Source organism: Mirounga leonina, unplaced genomic scaffold (assembly GCF_011800145.1).
Source record: "Mirounga leonina isolate KUSES-001 unplaced genomic scaffold, KU_Mleo_1.0 Mir_170, whole genome shotgun sequence".
Classification (NCBI taxonomy): domain Eukaryota; kingdom Metazoa; phylum Chordata; class Mammalia; order Carnivora; family Phocidae; genus Mirounga; species Mirounga leonina.
Genome location: NW_023270433.1, coordinates 46,065,175 through 46,084,643, shown reverse-complemented (window position 1 = coordinate 46,084,643; position 19,469 = coordinate 46,065,175).

Genomic DNA, 19,469 nt, shown 5'->3' with positions numbered 1-19,469 from the left:
AGGTAAAATTCAGATGGCATGCATGGAAAACTAGACATAAAATTTTCAAAGAACAAAAACTATTTTAGTTGCAAATCTCTCTGTGATAAACTATTAAGCTGGATGAGGTGCCTTGAATCATGAAAAATTATATTGGAATTTTGGAATGGCTAAGAAAGAAACATGATTGAAGTCAATGAGGTTGGAAAAAAAAGATGGAGTACGACAGCATGAATTATTAGGGTTATTTAAAAAAAAAGAGTCAGATTATTGAACTGACAAGATATAGATAGACAAACTACATACTTGCTGGGGAAGAGTGTCCAATTATATTTCTGAGAATCCACATATGACATTTCTGTTTCATTGTCTTACACGAAATACTTTTACATGGATATTATTAGATATCTCATTAAAGATGGGGCCCATGGTTGAAAAAGTGTGGGGTTCACCAGGTTAAATAAATTTAAACAGGTTTCTACAGTTTACTCTGAGGCTTTTTTAAAGCTTTGTATTGGCTAATGAACTTAATGGTTGTCCAAGAAGCAGAAATAGTTTGTAGTATGTTTGACCCAAACATATTTGTAACTCAAAATCTGTGTGTGTGTGCGCGCGCGTGTGTGCACGTGTGTAGGGAACATCATGTGCCGCTAGTACTCCTTGGTATCTCACTTTAGGAAATGGCAATATAAAGAAAAATAATGCAAAATAGAGTTGAAAAAAGGAACTCTTTGAGGAATTATAATTGCTCAAAATAAGAAAATATCGAAAGGAGGATCAATAAAGCATGTACCTCATCTAAATCTAACTTGTCGATCTAAATATATTGTAGAATCTCCTCTTCTTCCTTCTCAATGAAGCCTGCCAGGATTATGTCAGCCTATGTCAATATCTCAAACTTCTGAATTTCTGTAGTTCAAATGATTAATCTGGCACCTAGCATATGTTGTATATTTACTTATCTTTCCATGTATACATTCCATCTTGCCAGTTGGACTATGAGATCTAATGGAACAGAAGCCTTGTCGTGGGTTGATAATAATAATTTATATTGATTTTCAGGTCAATCACAAATTCAAATATTCTATTCCATCAAATCATGTGTCAGACAATGTATTCCATTGGATGTCTCAGAACAAGGATCATTTCATATACACATTTTGAAACTTAAATTTCTAGTATATAAATTGAGACCTCAGTAATTATCTGCTAATTATAATTTAAACACGGTGATAGGTACTTCCTGGTTTCAGGAAGGAAAAAAAGAAGGAGCTAGGGTAGAATTTAGCCATTGAAACCAAATCATATTAAGCTATCTATACCCATAAGATGCAAACCCAAATGTTAATAGTGATGATCACTTTTGTTCAGTTTTTTTGGGGAGGGGTAAATTTCTTGTTTTAAAATTTCTATATTTTCTATGTGAACATGGCTCACATTTCTAAGCACAAAAACAAAAGTATTTCATTTCTTTAATCATTAATTATACTCATCAAGTGGTGACTAAGTGCCAGACAATATGCTTGACACTGGTGATTCCTCAGAAATCAAGATAGACGTGGAGTTCTTGGCTTCATGAAACATACAGTTTAGTGTGGGAGACTAATGTTAAATGAATAATTAAGTAAAATTGATATGAATGCTGCATGGTTCTATCAAATCACATATATGAGATATCAAGAGTAGCTTCCGTTAGGAAATGATTTTTAAATTATGACCTAATGATAGGTGGAATTTAGCAAAGCTGAGACTTGATTAGCATCTTCAAGATCTAGAGTTAGGAAGAAAATGTTGTATTCAAGAAGCTGATACAAAACCACAGTGTAGGGAGTCAGCCAGACAGTGTCAGAAGAGAGGCCTGAAGAGGCTGACAGGGGCCTAATCACATAGGTCTGGCTAAGAACCTTTTCCTTGATTTTAAAAGCAATAGGATGACATTGAAAGATTTATTTTTTTGGCTAATATACATCTTAGCTAGATTTTAATTTTAAAAAGCTCACTCTGTCTATAATGGAGAATAGATATGGGGTGGACATAAAACAAAACAAAATAAACCAAAGAACACCAAAGTGGATAAAAGAGAAGACAAGTTAGGATGATATTGAATAATCTAGGTAAGAAATTCACGAAAATGAAAACGTCACATCTGAACACCAAAAGCTTCCACAGATAATTTGAAGTCCTCTATAATGCTCTTTGGGAATTCCATGTTCTGGTGTCAACTCTGGCTGGGGTAACACTAGCTTAGATGGTTAACAGCAAAGGACCTGGACCCAGATTATTTGGTTTCAAATCCTATTTCCACCAGACCACTTGGGCTGCCTTGGGGAATTTACTTATCTTGGCCTTAATATCCTCTTCAGTAAAATAGGAATAGTAACAACAATAATACTTACTCATGGGGTTATCGACAGGATTAGATGAGTTAATATATGTAAAGTACTTAGAACAGGGCTTGTCACAGAGTAAATGCTATATAAATATTTTCTCTTATTATAATTATAGTCATGGATACATTCAAAACATTTAGAGGAGAATATGTGGATTTGGTGATTAATTAGATGGAGCAGGGGGTAGGATGGTTTTGTAGAGAGAGTCAGAGGTAACTGCTAAGACTGTGTTAAGAAAGTAAGTGCATGATGCACCTGTTTGTAGAATGATGGAGACTGGAGGAGGAACAGGCTTGGGGATCAAGCTCATGAATTCAGTTTGGGATATGTTGGGTATGAAGTGCATGTAAGACATCCAGGGGGATAAATTGAGGAGGCAGTGGAATATATAAGGTTAAGTTTTTTAGAAGAGGAGCCCTGATTGGAGATATACCACCAGAGAATAGATTGTAATTTAAGCCATGAGATTATAAAAGAAATGAGAGAGAGAGAGAGAGAGAGAGAGAAAGAGTGAGAGAGAGAGATTGAGAATAATTACAGAGGAAGAAAATAAGTTGGCTTGGGATTTAGCAAGAGTTTTAACAAGAAATGGGATGATATCTTTAGGAACAATGTAGATTGTGACACAACCAGCATGGATTTATTTTTAGAGGTACTTCATAGAGCTTTCAATTCTGTGTTATTATTTAGAAACATTTTGTAGGGGAAATGTCTTAAAATCTACTGGTACATGATTTAATTTCTATTCCGTAGCCACGTACGATTTGAAATGTACAGTTACCTTTCTACAGATGTGGTAGCAGTACATCTAATGGAGATCATGACTGAATGCAGGCAAACAAATTGCTCCAAGGTGGCTGCCCATGGATTCGGCTTAATTGTAGGTGGGACAAATAATTTCTGTAACTACCCATTTATCACCCATCGATGGTATTCTGAATGCTTTTTCTAAACAAAAAGTTTAAATGAATTGTTGCTGCATTATGATCTTTTCTTGGACATACCTTTCTCAGCTGCTGATTATGGTGAGAAGGTTCAGTGTTAGCTGATAATACTTAAAATTTATATATTGTGGTAACTTTCTTCTGAAAATCTCAAAGCACTGTGTACGATTTGCCTCAATTATCTGATTCTATACTTGCACTTGTAACTATTCCTCTCATTCTATTCTCTGACTTTCAGATGCTTGTTATTCTCTTCCCAACTGCAATTTCCTTATGAATCCCTTTGCCTTGAAATTTTCCAAGACTGCTTAACAGGAATGCCATATTTAGCTTCTAAATGTGTCTAATTCTCCTATACAAGATTGTTCTCTTTTCACTTGGCGTCAAGGGATTGACTCAAAATAACTATCCTTTGGTTACAAAGAAAGAGGAGCAGAACCAAAGAAATTCACTAAAATGGAGGCTTCACAATCAATTTAAAAAGAAAAGTCATAAAATGTCTGAACACCAGCAGCTTCCAAGGATGGCAGTGTTGAGGCCCTCTGTTTGCTCTTTGGGAATTCCATTTGGAAAAACTGATTGATTTATGATGTCACATTATGTGAGAGGGGAGGGGATTAAGTACTAGCTTCAAATTTAGATTGGAGTCATAGCGATCGAAGCTATTATGGCTTATTTTTAGTATACACTCTTCTATAGCTTTCTTCTTTAGTGTCTTATACCATCGATGCAATTTTTATCATATACTTTGTTTTTTATACACTTGTTTTATCTCCCTTACTAGTTTTAAAATATCCTCTTTTAAGACAACTTGCATTTGTTTGTTTCTCTAATAGCCTGGTATGGCCTTTTAAAAAATACCAAATGAATAAATATTAATTATGGAGCTGCAAACCTTTGTTTTGCTTTCAAAATCAGAACTAATCCAAGTAATCTTAACAAAGAGACTTAGAAAAGGCACCAACATAGCTTGTTCTTCCAGACATGCCTTTTTAAGCAGGTTGAAGTAACTTTTTACTTACCACTCCTCTCTCTTCAACAAAGCGACTCTTGAAATTGCAATATGAATAATTATTTGGAATGTTTCTCTACCAGCTTTGATAGGCTAATGCTGCTGATAATAAACTTAAAATGGTTAGTATTTACTGAGAGTTTACTGTAGCTTAGAGTATGGATCATAATAGGAACTCAATAAATATTTGCTGAAAGAATAAATATACAAGGCAGTATATTAAGTGCTTTGTAGACTTGATCTCATTTAAGCCTCAATAAATTTGCCAAAAAAATACAATTTCATACCCATTTCTCACATTAGGAAAATAAAGCTCAGAAGGGTTAGGTGTATTGCCCAAAGTTACACTGTTAGTGACAGAGATGACTCCATGAGCCATCTGGTATGACTCCACAAAATCATAGAATCTGGTTAAATCTTACATAAAGGCAGAGTACTCCCGAGCTGCACATGTCTTCTCAGTCATAGATCCAGGGAAATTAATAAGAATCTTGTGCTCCATCTTACTCCAATCCTATCCTGATCTTTTGGGAAGCAAACCAGGTGATTTATTGTTTCACTTCCAATGGGAACAAGATCAAGTATGAAGGGAGAAAACGAGAGAAGAAACTAAAGCTATAGAATAAAGCAGACTGAAAGCATGCTAGGCAGTGTAATGTATCTCTCCATTCCACTTTATCTACAACAAAAATATTAAAGGACCTGTCAGCTAAATCCATCATGACTAACCTGTAGAATCTGTCAAATTCTTTTCTTTGTCTAGGTTATAAGCCACATGCTGTGACCCAAGGCAGTTAGACGGTTTATTACATTTTCTTTTTGTCCCTGTTTAAATAAATATGCTAGTTCTTCCAAGGAAGTACTTGACTTGTTATTCTGGCCTAATCTTTTAAGCTATTATTCTCCAAAGAGATCTGGGATTTTATAAGGATGATTTTCTGCTCTTTGTTTGTTTGAAGTTTCTGGGTATCTCTTGATACTGTTTAAATTCTTAAGAGTATGTGCTTTATCTGTGTGCGTGATCTTAACATCTCATATATATTTAATTGAACATTTGTTATTGTGTTACTAGACTTCTGTAAACTACTCCACTGAACACTTGATTCTTCCAACTAATTGATAAAAATAAATCCATAATCAAAAGAATTTGATGAAAAATAATTACTAGACAGTCATTAGTTTTTTTCCCAATTAACAAAAGGAGAGGACACCTTCACTCTCATCAAAGTCAAATAAACAAGTTTCTTGACTGCAAAAAAAAAAGAAGAGGAGAAAATTGGAGCCACAAAGATGCCAGATTATTTTAATTTTAGCTGAAAAAATACAGTGCAATGATACTATATATTCTCAATTTACAATTCATGGTTATTGGTTATGACTATTACTATTAATTACATTAAAGAACCTTTGAAAGTGGGAAGTCTTGGAGGTCTTTTATTCTAACTTTTTAATTTTATAGGTAAAGAAATCATTAAAGGCAAATGCTAATAATCCCATAGATAATTATTGGTAAAACAAGCTTTGCAATTGTGAAGATGACTGATATTCCTTAGAATATTAAATTTTTACATATTATACACATGTTACATTATTAGTAATTTGGTTGGGAAAATAGTGGCATGATTTGGGATTTCTTTATGAAATCCTCCTATGTAGGTGACATCTTTTGGTAAATGAGATATCATCTTCTTGTGGCCAATAGGAAACTTTAAGTATGGAGTTACCCAATTAGTGTGGCTGTGAATCAAATAAGAAGAGAGAAAATTATATAAAACAGGATTATTTTAAGGAAGTTGTAGTCTAGTAGAGAGATCCTCAAGTGAATCAACAAAGGGACCAGAAGGTAAGCATTGTGGAACACTATTCTCCAGATATGAGCAAGGTTTCCTTGAGAAGGCAAAGCTGAAAGTAAATTTTGAAGTACAAGCAGTTTGCTCAAAGAAAGAAATAGGAAATGGTATTTTTGGCAGAGGGAATAGAGCACATAAAGACAAAGGAACATAAAACACTTCCGTGAAATTCTAAATATTGTGTATGACCCTGTGCACCGTTAATTTATTTAACAAATTTTTTTTGAATACCTGTCATGTGCTGGATATATTTTAGGCTAAGATATAGCTGTGTTCAAGACAGAGAACATTTCCTGCTTACATTTTAGTGTAAAGAGGCGCTAACAGTGAACAGATATGATATGTTAGATGGTAATACAATGAAACAAAAAGACAGAGAAAGGGGGATAGAAAGAACCAAGGCATGGAGGGGGTGCATGAATTGCTATGTCAAATAGAGTGGTCAGAAAGGCCTCTTGGATAAAGTGACTGTATCCAAGAGTAAATACCTGAAAGAAAGAAGGAAGATAGCAGATATTTGGTAAGGACCCCTCTGGTCCAGGGGAGAACAAGAACAGTGACTGAGAGACAAAAACATGCTTAGTGCATTTGAGTCACAGCAAGGAAGCCAAGGGGTCCAGAGTTGAACAAGAGAAGAGGTGATGAGTGAGATGCTGAGTGAATGACAAGGAGGATAGTAAAGCATGAGGTGCAGGGGAGAGCAGCGGAGCCAGGCCAAATAGTGTCACACAATCAGTTGTGAAGATTGATGCTTTTACTCTGAGTGACGTGAAGTCTATCAGAAGGTTTTAAGCAAAAGAGCATTGTAATCTGAACTATGTTTTAAGTGATTGTTCTGGCTGCCATGGGGGCAGAGTGGAAACAGAGGGTCCAGGTGAGAGGTTTTTTCGGTAATCCAGAAGAATGATGATGGTGTGTTGGACCATCTACCATCTACCAGCTGGTAGCAATGGAGGTATTGAGAAGTGGTTGGATTCTGGATGTATTTTGAAGATAGAGCCAACACGATTTCCTGATAGACTGGACACAGAATGTGAGAGAAAAAAAAAAAAAGCCAAGAGTGATCCTATTATTTTGGTTTGAGCAATTGGAAAGATGATGAGGCTCTAAGGACAGGTGCAAGCAGGAAGAGGTGGTTCATAGAAACCAGGCATTTGGTTTGGAAGAAGCTATTTTTGTGATGACTGTTAGGGATCCAAGTGAAAATTAAGTTATCACTTAATATTTGAGTCTGAAGTTTAGGGGAGACTTCAAGCCTAGATATTTAAATTTAGAATTCATTAGCCTATAGATGGTATTTATGTCTATGGAGCATATTCATGTGAAAAGCAGTATGGTATCCCATGCTTGCGGCCAGGTTGGCTCTGAACATAGTCTGTGCAACCTTGAGCAATTAACTTATCTGTGCTTTAGTTTCTTCCTCTAAAAAATAGAAATGATAACAATTATAATTTTGTTGGGAAGTTTATAAAGCACTTTATAAAACACTTTAAAAAAGCAGTGTCTGGCACAGAATAAATGCTCAAAAATATTAGCTGCATTTATTATATGTGGACGTTACAGCATGAAATGAATATATTGGGGCAATATTTTTAATATTAAAATGATTTATATTTAATTTCCTCTAAATAATAGGACCTTGCACCTTCTCCATGCCACGTATTAAGAACATGATGCCCAAAACAAATGAATCTTTGTTGGGCTCTGATATTTAAAGCTGATTTTCTTGAGTTCTTAGTGATACCACGGCCTCGTTAACTAAACTTTGGTGAAAGAGAAAGGGGATTTTTGCATTCCAAAGCTTCTCTTTATAAATTAAAAATAAAATTCTAGGAGGCCTGAACATAGAGTTACACTATAAGCCATTTTCAGAGATGATATAGGACTTAAATGGATTAAATTGCAATAACTGTCTGGCTTCAGGGGATCTGCAGTGCCAGTTAGATGTAAGGGGAAGACCTAGTCAACAGGGAAGGTGGCTGAGTGCCTTGGGAGTAATCATCTGGCATTGTTCGTGCCAAGATCAAGGCTGCTGATTTATACCAGCTGTAGACACTCCAGTGGATTTTAGAGGGACAGAAATCAATGCCCAAATACTAGATGAGATGGGGCAGCAAAGGAGAACAATTCCACGATCAAACACACCTATTCCCCTTCCGTGATGGTGTATCTTCTCCCTTCATCCAAGTCCATTTTGGACTATGAAGTATAAATTATCTTATATTTCCATGGCAGAGACTGATTTAAACTTGATTACACTAATTTAAGTCTAAGTTGTTTTTCCTTTATATTGGTGGGAAGGGAGGCAAGTGATGCTTTTATTTAAAATAAAGCAAATTTGATATATTATAATTTAGTGTATGTGTGTGTGTGTGTATTCACTTCACTAGACAAGACAAGGAGAATAAGAGGAAAGTATACAAAGATGATTTTGGACTATTTTTTGAACCATTAAAGATAAGCCATTTGAAAAAGATGAGTATATCTCAGATTGTAGCATGAAGGAAAGACGAGAAAGAAATTGATGTTAGAGATAAGGAGGCCAATAGAACTTATAATAGGTATCAATTTAAAAAAATCTTCTCACAGTATTAGAATCTCTGATATTTGAGTGATGTATGTTTATCTAGAGTAAATACTTCATTTTCCAGCCCACCTTACCAGTCAAGTGGTTAAAGGAAATGTTAGCATTAATTAAGTAGTGTGCTTAATTTATGGGGCATATCTTCACAGGGAGATTCTGCTCCTCTTCCTTTTTCCTGCTTCCTGGAAAATCAGTAATGACGGAAGCCCTGGCAACCATCTTGTACTATGAGATGTCCTTAGTGGAAGTCACATCTGAGCAGCAAGATAGGACAAATGCTAGATGCCTTACATTTTGATATTCCAACATCCCTTGATGACTACCTCTATACTTTTTGAAGAACTTCTATGTTATTTTAGTCACTCTTGAGGTTTTTTTTTCTGTTCTTTATAGTCAAGAATAATATAAATATTTATTGGGGAACATTTAAAAAACACAAAGAAATAAAATGTAAAACATGCATAATTTCACCATGAAGAAGTTTCTATAGTTATTCTTACTGTTTTTTTTTTTACTTAATTTCAGTCTTTTCTCCTGAACTTTTGTAAAAATAATGTTTTTAACCCTCCACTTTAATCATTGATATAGCTTTTTTTTTTTTTCCTTTTAACAGCGATGTGGTCATCATTAATGCTGCTTACCAAGTATTACCAGTGTTTCTACCTTCATGGTAGGATTACATTTCTTTTCACACTGTGATTGGGTTTGACTGTGTGTTCATTCTGCCCAATAACTGTGAGCAAGAGCAATCTGTGCTGTTTGGGCCTTAGCATTATATTGTCAATTTGAGTCCTTTTAGAACTTTCTTTATTCTCTGCCACAGAAACATATAATGTCCCAGCTAGATACAGCCTTGGCAGTCTATATCACAAAGTGAACAGGGTCTCCATTTTAACCTTGGTGGACAAGTAGTGGGGATAAGAAATAAAAAATGATAACTTTAAGCCACTGAGATCTGGTGGTTTTTTGTTATTCAGCATACACTAGCCATGACAGTAGGATGAATGATAATCAATAATATAGGCATATTAGAGTTCTCAAAAAAAAAAAACCCAAAAAAACCCGAGCTAATAGAATTGAAATAGATGTAGATACAGATATAGATAAAAGGAGATTTATTATAGAAATTAGCTCATGTGATTATAGAGGCCAAGAAGTCACAGGCTTGACCTTCTGCAATCTAGAGAAATAGGAAAACTTGTGGTGTAATTCAGTCCAGGTCCAAAGGCCTGGGAAACAGGGGTGCTGATGGAGAGAAGGGAGACCTTAAGATGCAATAAGTCTTAATCCAAAGGCCCTATATCCAGGAGCATCAATGTTTAAGGACAGTAGGGGATGGATGCCTCAGCTCAAGCAAAGAGAGCATATTCCCCCTTCCTCCACCTTTTTGTTTTATTCAGGCCCTCAGTGAATTGAATGATGCCCATCTGCACTGGTGAAGGAGACCTTCAAGTGCTAATCTCTTTTGAAGACACCCTCACAGACACACCCAGAAGTAATGTTTACCTGCTGTTTGAGCATCCCTTAGGTCAGTCAGGTTGACACACAGCATTAGCCATCACAGTGTGTGAAGTGTTATTTGGTATAAATTCTGAAATCCTCACAGGCATTATTTCACACAACTTGCCTTTTTGCTGCTGCATTCTAGCAAGCTCTGTGGTCCCTCAGTTGTACCGTGTGCCTTCCTATAGCATTGCTCTCAAGCACACTGTTGATTCGATCTGGAACATTTGCCCTTCCCCTCCCTACCAGGTGTGTCCTTGATCCTTGAGATTTAAATTTAAATTTCAGTATTATTTACTTGTCAAACCTTTCTCTGAACTCTAAGTTCTGGCTGCCTTTAACAGTCTCTCTGGATACCTAGCCATGCTTCTTCTGATTAGTTGTTACTACCATGGTTAATTAAATTATTCATTATGCAATTAAGTGTTTAACTCTTTATCTTGCATAAAATATAAACTTTATGAGGGCAGGAACTATAAGTTTTGCTTACTACTTTATCCCTGATTTTTAGAACAGAGAATGAACACTAGAGTTTAAAACAAAAGCATTATTCATCAAAGCCAAGGTTACTAAGAATTTTCCTTTTTAGAAAACCTTTGTCTCTTCTTTTCCTTTGTTTTGAATTTCTAAATTATAGTATCTTCTTTAATTTGGTGTTAAGTTGCCTTTTAAGAAAAGCTGAATTTATTCAGTTTGGAATAAATAAGAAAGGTGTGTTAAAAACAAGTTTCATATTTACCTGAAGAAAAATGATAATAAACATGATAGTAGTTCTGTAGTATCAGTTTTATTGGTAGATACTGAGAATGAGACAATGTTGACTTTGGAAACCAAGGATGGTTTGCTTTCCAAGGAGTAACCAATAAACTTTTAAGTAAATGAAAATCTGAATCACATATATAGTATTGACCTATCAGATGAAAGAGCACTTTATTATTTTAGATGTTCTATAGACACAATCTCCAAATCTTATGAGAAGCATCTCATTTTTGCAAACCACAATCTGAATTTTAAAATATGAATACTACAAAGATAGAGCGGCCAGAGAAGTTGTTCTAGCTTTGTAAGTTTCTGTTGGGTTTGGTAAGTGGTTTCCTATGCTTACAAGGTTTTTTAAAAAATTATGTTTTTAGCTTTAGGGCAGATGACAATGACTTAACTGGCATGCCTACTGAGTGACTTCTACTTTCATCTCTTTGGCCAGGACAGTGTCAAATATTTATATCTAGTTCCAAGGGTAGCATGGAGGTTAATGTTTTTAATTGAATACTTTGCCATATAGAATAAAGTTGAAGTTGTGAATTAATAAGGAGGGAGAAAATGGTTATTGGGCAGGCAACTATCTATGTTTGCTATGATATCTTTTAATAATCAATGATAATTTTTAATAACAATAATAGCTACAATGATAATACTTGTCAGAAATGTTTTATTGTTTATTAAACCATTCAGCCTGCCCAACAGATTAATGAAGAAGGAATTATTATTGACCCCTTTTACAGATGAGGAAGTTAGACTGACAGAATGATTAAGTGACTTGCTTTATTTCACACTGTTATAGGTGCTACGGTCATGCCACGTTTTGAATCTAGCAGCCTGGTTCCAGATTGTGATTTTTTTTTTTTTTAAAGATTTTATTTATTTGACAGAGAGAGACACAGTGAGAGAGGTTCGGAACACAAGCAAGGGGAGTGGGAGAGGGAGAAGCAGGCTTTCCGCGGAGCAGGGAGCCTGATGCGGGGCTCAATCCTAGGACCCTGAGATCATGACCTGAGCCGAAGGCAGACGCTTAACGGCTGAGCCACCCAGGCGCCCCCAGATTGTGATCTTAATAATTCTACTAAAAATGTTTAAAAGTATGTGAATATATGTCTTAAAGCCCATGCAGGTACATTTGTATGTTTTAAGGCTAAATATTAAGCCTTAGCTACTCTTGAGAATGCAAAGCTCATTGGAAAAAGCCATTATATGTTTTTATTTAATTTTAACTCCTTTTTAAAAATATTTTATTTATTTATTTATTATTTATTTATTTATATAACAAGTGGAGGGAGGAGCAGAAGGAGAGGGAGAGAGAATCCCAAGCAGACTCCATGCTCGGCACGGAGCCCCACACAGGGCTCAACCTCAGGACCCTGAGATCGTGACCTGAGCCGAGATCATGACCTAAGCCGAGATCATGACCTAAGCCGAAATCAAGAGTTGGATACTTAACCGACTGAACCAACCAGGCGCACCTAATTTTAACTCTTTTAAGATCTCTTTTAAACTATTTTAAAGAACAGAATTTTAAGCGAAATAACTAAGAGAATTAAAGCATACAAAGAATAGAATAGATGCTACCCAAGATGCAGTATGGAAATACAAAACAGTTGCCAGGAAAGCACGTCTTTCTCTTTCTCATATTTGAAGTCTCTAGTCTCCCTTCCCAGAGTCAGTTACTCTCCTGTCAGAGACTGTTGTTATCTACCGGTATCCAAAGTTGCTTTCTTCCCTTCTGTAACTGACCATCTAAATTTTGCCTGGCCACATGGAAGCTTGATTCAACACTACTTTTTTCTAGCCTTCCTAGCTTGTAGCTATGCATGGACATTTGACTAAACCCCGCCAGTGGGAAATTAGTAATGTGATATGATATGATGTGTGTAAATTCCAAATTATGTTTTTTAAAAAAGGAACATATTTTCTTTCTCTTCATGGGCTATAATGTGACTGAAGTGGTGGTGATCCATCTCAGTTATGCAGAATAAATGGAATTGTCCCTGGTTTAAAGCAGAATTTACCCATTTCCTATCTACAGCTCAACTCTGGACTGTTATTGAAGAGAGAAATGAATTTTTCCACTGTTTAAGTTAATGCACAGACTAAATTGCTATAACAAAAGGTCACCAAAATAAAAATAACTTTTCTTTGTCTTTAATTCCTAAAATTATTTCTCAGTTCATTTGACAAAGACTAATGATATTATATAAATACATGTTTTAGCTTCATAAATATCTTTAAATTTTACAAGCCTTAATTTCCAGCAGGAAACTTCATTGATCATATTTCTCACATGTCAACACTCTTCATCGAGGTTTATTTTAGCATGTTCTTTTCTTAAAGATAACATGGGAAGAAGCAAAAATTAATAAATTTGATTTTGATTTTCTGGATGAAAATCTGCCTTTAACATTTTTAGAGTTGGATGTTATAATGTGGACTCTTAATATGGATTGGGCGCAGCTTTTTAAATCTTTGTACATGGTACAATCTAAGGTTCTTGTATTTTCTAAATAAAGAGAGTGAACTGGCTTTGTGGTGTGTGTGTGTGTGTGTGTGTGTGACTTTTTGTAGATGCTTTAAGTGACCAAAACAAGACAAATGCCTCCTGCACTGAGAAATTTTTTCCCTTTTAATCAGTTTTATGAATATAGTTCTGGAGATTATTTTGTAGTTCAAATGAGTCTCAAAACAGCAAATTGACTGACAAAGTTTGAATTGGTTAGACCCACATTTGTTACAAAACTCATGTCCAAGCCCATTGATCCCATTTTCTATTATTTCCCACATTTCTATGCTGAGAGAATGCAGGCATTTACTCTCTAATCTCTGAGATCCTGCATAAATTCCATGGGAAAGTAGGAGGAATTAAAAGGCATGGATCAAAATATGTTTGATGTCTTTTTATACACTATTTTATTTCTTTCATCTCTATTTCTTTAAATTTTTTATTACATGAGTTAATGTTTATTTTTGTAGTGGTTGCAATTGCTCTTCATCTACAGCCAAACACCTTGTAGAAAAGAAAAATGTGGTTCAAGGTCAGTGCAGGATTATAAAGACTCCTTAGAGAAACCATAAGGAAAACAAGAATCTAAAGGCACATGGCTCTTTCATTCTAGTGCAGAGGATAAACATCTCTTTTTGTTTCTCCATAAGTACAGTGGGTTTTTTGTTGTTTATAATTTACTAAAATCGGTTGGCAAAGCTGGTTGAGGAAGTAAAGTTCAACTCTCTCTCTTTTTTTTTTTTTTACTTTCTATGGGTTCATATTTAGGAGGGAGTAAAATATGTACATTTGATGGGCGTAACAGTGAATATTACAAAGCTCCAGAATGTGATGTATAGAACTGAGTCATTTTTCACATCCACTGATACTCTTGGTAGTGGAATATATAAAGTTGAGGGAGGGAAGTCAGTCGCATTGAAGCTTCTAAAGCAGATGTCAGTCCAAAATTTTGAAGAGTTACTATAAACATGGTTAAGAAAGGACATTTTTTTTAAAGATTTTATTTATTTATTTGAGACAGAATGAGAGAGAGAGAGAGCTCATGAGAGGGGGGAGGGTCAGAGGGAGAAGCAGGCTCCCTGCCGAGCAGGGAGCCCGATGCGGGACTCGATCCAGGGACTCCAGGATCATGACCTGAGCTGAAGGCAGTCGCTTAACCGACTGAGCCACCCAGGCGCCCCAAGAAAGGACCTTTTTAAAGAAGATCTCAACAGTCTCTCTTCATATATTTTGGCTTCAAGTATGGAAATTTCTGGGTGAGCTTTAAGTTTTTTTAATGACCTTTTTCCAAAACTCTTGTTACCATGGAGGGGCCATGAACCTATTATTTATGAATTTAGCCACCACCTGGTTTGCACGAAAGTCAGGAGGCCGGCATCTTTACCCAGAGGTTTAAGTTTACAGAGTAAGGAGGAGTTGACCTGACACTTTCACCATCTTTGCCATCTGCCCTGCTCTGCCTCCCTGCCCTGTGGTCACTGTCACCACTGTCCGCCATGCCTCCCAGCACCTCTTAGAGATTTTAAGTGAGTTTTAAGAGAGCCATTTGCTTATAACTCAAAAGTTAGCAATAGTGTTCTATAGGAGTGAACATTTTAAAGTAGTGCTCTGTAGTTTTGGTGTTTTAAAATAATTTTCTGTAATTTTTCAGTATTTATTTCTTAGCAATATTGATATACATCCATCTCCTCCCTACCCCCACCCCCGTCTCCCCCTCCTACCCTCAGCTCTTGCATACCATTCCCTTCTTCTCCTCTGTGATTTATCTGTCCTACATCTGTAACTATAATACCTTCATTTCTCAGTATTTCTCAATAGGGGTTCTATTGGCAGCTTGGGTGAGCAATGCTTTATTTAAGTGAAGAATATTGCTTCTCGATTTTTGATATTTAGGAACCCTGGCTCCTACTCACTAAATGCTGTAGCACTTCCTAGACAGTGTGAAAAGCAAACATTTCCTCATATTTCTAGGGAGAAAGTACCATTCCTTGTTAAGAAGCACTGATAGACTGTAGCTCCACAAGGACACTGGTGGGGTATATGTATTTCTGCTAATCAATTATTAATGTCTACTCTGTGGCTAGCACAGTGCTGGATTTGGAAACGTATCCAAGTCATGACATGCATGCAAGACAATTAGTGAATAAGTTGAGGCTCCAAATTTATTCACTCTGTAATTCTCACATGGAATAAATATATCAGTTCTTCATATTTCCTGGAATTGTTCTGACTGTTTTTTAAGAACTATAATCCACTGGGTAACAGAGAAAGAATTTTAGTCCCATTCTGTGATCTCACTGTAACCCAACAATGTCATTACCTTTCTGTGTAACCCAAACTCTTCTTGGGTAGCTCAGGAATCAAGACTTTCAAATTTGCTCCATTGCTAAGAAGTGCTTGGATATATAGGGAGAGGGAGTCTGATGGCATCCTCACTGGCAGCAGAGAAGATAGAGGCCTCCTATCATCTTCTTGTTTTTTAGATACTCATCATAGAGGCGATTTGCTCTTGGGACTGATGCCTGCTGCACTGAAACTGATCGTTTCTACTTGTCTGGATAAACATACGGTTTTTCTCGTAGAGCCCAGGGCTCTGGTACCGTTGGTCTTTGAACTTGAAGTCCCCACCAGATACAGCTTCTTTTCTCTGGGTCCAGGTGTTTTCTTAAAACTTCCTGTCTTGGGGCCACTGAGTAGCGCAGTCGGTTAAGCATTCAACTCTGGATTTCAGCTCAGGTCCGGATCTCAGGGTCCTGAGATCAAGCACTGTGTAGGGCTCTGTGCTCAGCTCGGAGTCTGCTTGGGATTCTCTCTCCCTCTATCCCTCCCCCTGGTGCACTTTCTCTCTCTCTTTCTCAAATAAATAAATAAATCTTAAAAAAAAAAGAAAAAGAAAACTTCCTGTCTTTTCCCCACATATGCAAAGACTTGCTTTCTTACACATAGGCCATTGAAAACCAGGACTGCTTCAGCTTTACCTGTCTATCTGCCTTGTAATCTTAACTCAGCTCTGATGCCTGGGTGCTGAATTGGAAATGTCAGCGTGCAGACTTCTAGAGGCTTACTCCCTCGCTACTGTGCCACCACCTGAATGTTCCTGACCACCACTGTACTTGTCTTGGAGTTTCTAAGTTTTACCCCTCTCCCACATCTTACTCCAAATTCCCTGGGACTGCAAAAGGTTGGAATTTTCTTCCTTCCTATCCCTCTCTGGACTACCCTTATATAAACTGAGAAGTGTGCCAAACATCTGTTTCAGTCATAGCAGGATTTCAAACATATTTCTTGTTGCAAAATCCTATTTTAAGCAAAAACAGCTGAATATTAACTATTTCTTTCTATTTTTTTTCTTTTTATTAATTTTAATAAACACATCCCAGAACAGGTGGGCTACCTTTGGCTTTCAGGGGAGAAACTTATATTAGGGAAATGCATACATATGCAAATGTACATATGGAAATATATAAGAGAAAAACACACTGATTTATTTTTTTACTATTAACACTATATGTGTACATAATTATGTATACAGTGAACAAGATCAGGTGAGATCTGCTAGTGTTATCTGTGGGTGCTATGGAACATGAGGAAATTAAATTAAATCTGACACATGGTATAGTAGGAATGTAAATAAAAAGGAGAGAGGTGGCACAATGAGGGCAGTGCATGTATCCTGAGTATTTCTAACAACATGATAAAATTTTAAACCATATGAAGAGTGCTATTTATATAAAGGTATATAATGGCACAACACTATTATAGGGACTCATTTTGTTCTTTCTCCAAGATGTCACAGAAAATGTCCACAAACATGTAAAAATAAGAAAGACAAGATGTAAAACTAAGGAAGACCTTGTTGTGCTCCTGGTAGTAGTTATTTTACTGTTTTTTAAAATGGATTCTTTTTTTCTGATGAACAGTGGCTTTGTTATCTGCTAGTGCTTACCACTGGAAGTGTGGAAGTAGGTGCCAAAAGGTTTGCAAGCTTTTTTAAAAGGGAGAAAAAGTTAAAATTGGAAAAAAAAAATCTCTAGATAACTTGCTTTCCCCCTCTACAAATTGGAAAAAGATCATCCTTATTCAGTTTTAAGAGCAGAAACCTCTCTAGAGCTTGTAAAAGACTAGGGTTTCTGGAGACTAGATGGAGAGTCATCACACATGGTAAAGTTTCTTCTCAATCACTGCCTATTTTAAATTTAAGAACGTTGTTTTTTTTTTCCTTTTCACTTAATTTTGTACTAATCCTGTTGAATAATGTTTATTTATTTATTTATTTTTAAAGATTTTATTTATTTATTTGACAGAGAGAGACATAGTGAGAGCAGGAACACAAGCAGGGGGAGTGGGAGAGGGAGAAGCAGGCTTCCCGCTGAGCAGGGAGCCCGATGTGGGACTCGATCCCAGGACCCTGGGATCATGACCTGAGCCGAAGGCAAACGTTTAACGACTGAGCCACCCAGGCACCTGAATAATGTTTATTTTTAGGCTTTGATTTGGATATGAATTTTGTGATTCAGGAAATACGAATTTTCTCAAGAATTTTCTATATGTATGTTTTTTATGTATCTGCTTATAATGTAAAGTAATATATATTTTCAGAACTGTTTCCACATCCCAAATTTTCCCTCATTAACTCTTAAAGTTTAGGTGGACCATTTTAAGATGATGTGATGGACAGAATAATTAAAGATAATTTGGTTTCGTTAAGTACCAATAGAGTTGATACATATTTTCAAAAAGAAGTAACATGTAATAAGAAATCTATAGAATGGGAGAAGATATTTGCAAATGACACTACAGACAAAGGGCTGATATCCAATATCTACAAAGAACTTCTTAAACTCAACACCCAAAAAACAATCAAGTCAAAAAATGGGCAGAAGACATGAACAGACACTTCTCCAAAGAAGACATACAAATGGCTGGCAGACACATGAAAAAATGTTCATCATCATTAGCTATCAGGGAAATTCAAATCAAAACCACATGAGATACCACTTTACATCAGTTAGAATGGCAAAAATTGACAAGGCAAGAAACAACAAATGTTGGAGAGGTTGTGGAGAAAGGGGAACCTTCTTACACTGTTGGTGGGAACGCAAGTTGGTACAGCCACTTTGGAAAACAATGTGGAAATTCCTCAAAAAATTAAAAATAGAGCTACCCTATGACCCAGCAATTGCACTACTGGGTATTTGCCCCAAAGACACAGATGTAGTGAGACGAAGGGCCATATGCACCCCAATGTTCATAGCAGCAATGTCCACAATAGCCAAACTGTGGAAAGAGCCAAGATGCCCTTCAACAGACGAATGGATAAAGAAGATGTGGTCCATATATACAATGGAATATTACTCAACCATCAGCCATCAGAAAGGATGAATACCAGCTTTTGCATCAACATGGATAGGACTAGAGGAGATTATGCTAAGTGAAATAAGTGAAGCAGAGAAAGTCAATTATCATATGGTTTCATTTATTTGCGGAACATAAAGAATAGCATGGAGGACATTATGAGAAGGAAGGGAAAAATTAAGGGGGGGAAATCAGAGGGGGAGATGAACCATGAGAGACTATGGACTCCAAGAAACAAACTGAGGGTTTTAGGTGTGGGGGGGGATGGGTTAGCCTGGTGCTGAGTATTAATGAGGGCACGTATTGCATGGAGCACTGGATGTTATACGCACTCAATGAATCATGGAAAACTACATCAAAAACTAATGATGTACTGTATGGTGACTAACATAATAAAATAAAATTAAATAAAAAAGAAATCTATAGCTTTATTAGTCCCATTATTTCTTAATCTTGGGCACTAGAGAGTATTTACAATTATGCTTGAGGCCTAAGACTAAACACAATAAAGATCTCTTTTTTCCTTTATAATATTATCAAAATTAGAATGCCATCTATCAATTATTAATTGTAGACAAAAT